The sequence below is a fragment of the Lathyrus oleraceus genome, unplaced genomic scaffold, assembly GCF_024323335.1.
Source record: "Lathyrus oleraceus cultivar Zhongwan6 unplaced genomic scaffold, CAAS_Psat_ZW6_1.0 chrUn0731, whole genome shotgun sequence".
Lineage (NCBI taxonomy): Eukaryota > Viridiplantae > Streptophyta > Magnoliopsida > Fabales > Fabaceae > Lathyrus > Lathyrus oleraceus.
This window is the reverse complement of record NW_026113122.1, coordinates 36,587-40,387: the sequence shown is the minus strand read 5'-3', so window position 1 is coordinate 40,387 and position 3,801 is coordinate 36,587. Positions and strand designations below refer to the sequence as shown.

The 3,801-nt window shown below is 36.9% G+C and overlaps 1 pseudogene; it reads right to left on the bottom strand.

Moving 5' to 3' along the window:
- Positions 1-1,656: 1,656 nt before the first annotated feature.
- Positions 1,657-3,410, bottom strand: LOC127114881 (serine/threonine protein phosphatase 2A 59 kDa regulatory subunit B' eta isoform-like; annotated as a pseudogene).
- Between the last annotated feature and the right edge of the window lie 391 nt (positions 3,411-3,801).

Sequence of the window (3,801 nt, the reverse complement as noted above, 5' to 3'; positions counted from 1 at the left end):
CCCAAAACCTTAGCCACTATTGAACCAACCTAATTGGACTTACTCAAACCACCGATTCGGAATCGTAGTTTGAATTCATTTTATTGGTTAACAATGGAACCTACTCAAGCTCTAGGTAGTTGAATTGCTTAAAGTCAATAGAGAAGCTGAGGAAAAATATCAAGATCACTATTGATCCTCTCTTCCAAATGGATAGGCCTTGCTAAAGAAAGTAAAAACCTCTCAACTTAAGTATGGAGTTAAGACAACTTAGTCCAACTGGTGCTCAAAGAACAATTTGAACCTATGGTTTTAGGATGTTCCTGATTCAGATTCCGATCAAAAGATCATTTGAAACTATGGTTTTAGATGTTCCTGATTCGATTCAGAAGAAGTGACTATGATCACATAGCCTAACGTTCATAAAAGCCTCTTATTTTCTCTATATGCATGGTCTTATGGATGCAAGTAAAAGAAATATGCATGTAACAAAACTTTAAACAATAAAATTGTTGTTTCACATTATAGTATTAAAATAAGTAAAGATCATTGTTCTTTAAGCCGATCTGATTGAAACGAGCACTAAAGATTTAAAGTACAATAAGATAAAGAAACATGCTCAATGTAATAAGTGAGAATACTTTGAATTAAGAGAGAAAGTTAAAATTTATATGTTATTGCAAGCCTGCAGTTGATCATACATCGGATTGTTCTTTGCGCTGAAGAGTCGTCAACGTCGAAACAATTGGTCTTGCGCTGAAAAGAGTGTCAACGTCGAAACAAATTAACCGACACCATTGTCACAATTTCTTGCAAATTTTCCATATGCTTGGAGCATGTGAAAAGTTTTGGACTTTCTTATTGATATGAGATAGTTATGATATTGGTCCCATTATAGTTGTCTTTAGACCAAACACAAAATCTGAAGGCGCAAAAATATATTTAAACCATATATTTTAAACTTTTGAGATTTAGAAAGAATAGAAGATTCATTGAATTCTTTATCACGAATAGCAAGTAACAAATAAGTTGCTTTCAAAAAATATATATAAAACAAACAACGATTCATTACAAGATAACTCCTAATTATCATCTTTCCTTGAACAACCAACTCAACTACACAACAAAAACAAAATTAACACTACAAACTTGAAAACACAAAATGGAACATGTTTTCATCAAAGTGAAGTATGTAAAGCGTGGATTAAAAGTGGAACTCGGGCCATTTTGTGATTCTTTGTAGCATCAAATTCTATGAAACACGAACACAGACACTCTGACATGTTAAAATCGGTAAACAATTTAAGACAAATGGAATAATTGAATATTACCGGATGTGTGGTGTCGTGTCAGTACTTCATAGATCAAACTTCAAAGACCGCTACATAAAGCAAATTCAAAACAATTTTGGAATATATACATTCAATGCTTGTAAAACCAAATTTTGGAGTACTTTGTATTTTCATGATTTTCCCAAACCAGTATATTCCTTCAATTGAGTCCTAACTGCCTTACCGGGAGTTGCGTAACGGGACGCAGCTTTCGGAGAAAAACCAAAACCGGTTCATGGTTGGAGCTTTCATGCCTCCCATTTCTTCCAATCGCTTCCATCTGCTTCACATTTTGACTTCACATATTCTCTTGCGCGTCATCTTCTCGGAATTTGATCATGCATTCTTAGTAGAATGCAGGATCAACAGTCGAGAGATCTTGCTTGACGTTTATTGTCAAGCTTCGGACGGCTTGGTTCCAGTGGTTCCGTGCATTTTGCTCCAAAGCAGTAAGACTATGGGAAGTATGACTTTGTTGTTCTGTTTGATCAAGTTCTGAATGTGATCACTGTTCCATAAGAACAATGCCTCTCTGCTACCTGGAAATCAGACGCAATCAAATCATGTGATAAAGTTCGGTATTCAGGTCTCAGCGTTGTCAATTGCTGATATAGCGTGTTTGTGGTGCTATAGCATAGCCGACTTTAACAAACCGCTTTTGTTCACCGAAATGCGATTTAGTACTTAGTATTGCAAATAGCAGTTATAGTAACACTATAGCAAAGGTAGCATAGCGGAATTTGAAAATACTACTTTTTGTGCTATCCCGCAAATGACAATCCTGTAACACCGACACCTCTGAAAAGAGGTGAGTCTGTCTGTGTCAGAAACGACACTGACACTTGGGAATACGTTTATTAATTTATTTTTTCAAATATGTATCTACCGGTGTCAACGCCGTCAGTGTCGTGTTTTAGTTGTAAATGCATCAAGGAGAAATAAAGAATGTGCAAGCTGATGAAAATACTAGATTTTACCGAACCTGGAAATGTGAAAATGCTCAAGCAACGTCTTATTTGGCGAAACAAGAGTACATACATTCTGAAACTCTGCAGGTTGTGTTGCATCAAGACTTCTTTCCAGCTCTCCTAAAAACATAACCTCCTTAGAACTATTTGTTATCGGCCAGTATTTCAATAATCCGCGTATAACGGTATCGGCAAGCTTGCAGTTTTCTACAACTGTGTGATGCAGTAAGATAACTGCTGGTGATACATCGGTATGCATTTCGGTTTTATGAAGAGGAAAAGAGCTCGAAGAAGAAACAGCTTGTTGCTCTTTTCAACGGAAGAGCGAATCCGTTGATTATACTTCCCAAATTTCCAAACAGTTCTGCAATACCGTGTGTTCTCGGTTCAAAAATGAAACGGTAGAATTATTGTTGATTGCTTTTTCTGATGGAAGCGGTCGATGAACCATAAATTTCCGTATATTGATGAAGAAACCGTCTTCAAGTAATCGCGCTCTCTGGGATCTCTGAATCAAAAGGTCTAACAATCTGAGAACAAATGAATGATCAACATATCTTTGCGCTAACTTTGCATCGGTCTCGGCGACGTGACAAACCTAAGAAGAAGTTCGTACACAATTTGCAAGTAAGGCCATGCAGGGGTCATCGAAGGCTCTCCTCGTCATATCAAGGGCTCAAGAATCTTGTTCTCGCGCGGAGGAGTAGTCAACGTCCGGAACAAATTTACCGACACCGTTTTAACGATTTCTTGCATCATAACATCCGTAAACTTGCTGTTAGCTGAAGTAACATAATCCACAAGTTCAACTAGCATCTGTCGCTTAATCTCCTTTTCTCTAACGTTCTTCGAAGGGTCGGTATAGTCAAATACAACGCAGCACATTTGCAACTTTCTTAAAACAAATTCGGCTTCTCTGAATTCTGAACATCACGAAAACTCGGCAAGGCTTCTAAGAAGCCAATAAACTACCATTCAGATTCAGTTTCGAGTTCACGGCTTGTACAAGCACGTCGCCGTGATTTAGTCCAACGCTCGAATTGGAATCAACACCTGAAACCGTTGAGTTTCCATAACTACTTCCATACTGTTTGAGGCTGTCGAAGAAGAAGTTGATGTTCCACTCCTTCATTATTTCAACGTTTTCGATACTTTCTTAGGGAGCTTATTTAATAACTGCTTGATCATACCGCAAATCTCTTCGACAAGAAAAAAAGTTTAAAACGCGTTCCTTAGTCCTTATTGATGCTCTCAAATCAAACAAAGCAGCAACCTCAATCTGCCATATTGCCAATGAAATGCACAAAAACTGAATACCTTATACAGAAACAACACTTTTATCATAAGACTCCATGAGTTTTAATTAAGCATGTGTGTTGGTTATGCGGTGAAGGAAATTGATTTTGAATGAATTAATTCTGTAAAATTGATTCTGGTAAAAGTTAGTTGAACGTAAAGTTATTTTATGTTTAGAAAAATTGCCACATAAGTGAGTTGAATAATAGATTTCAGTGAAAAATCAC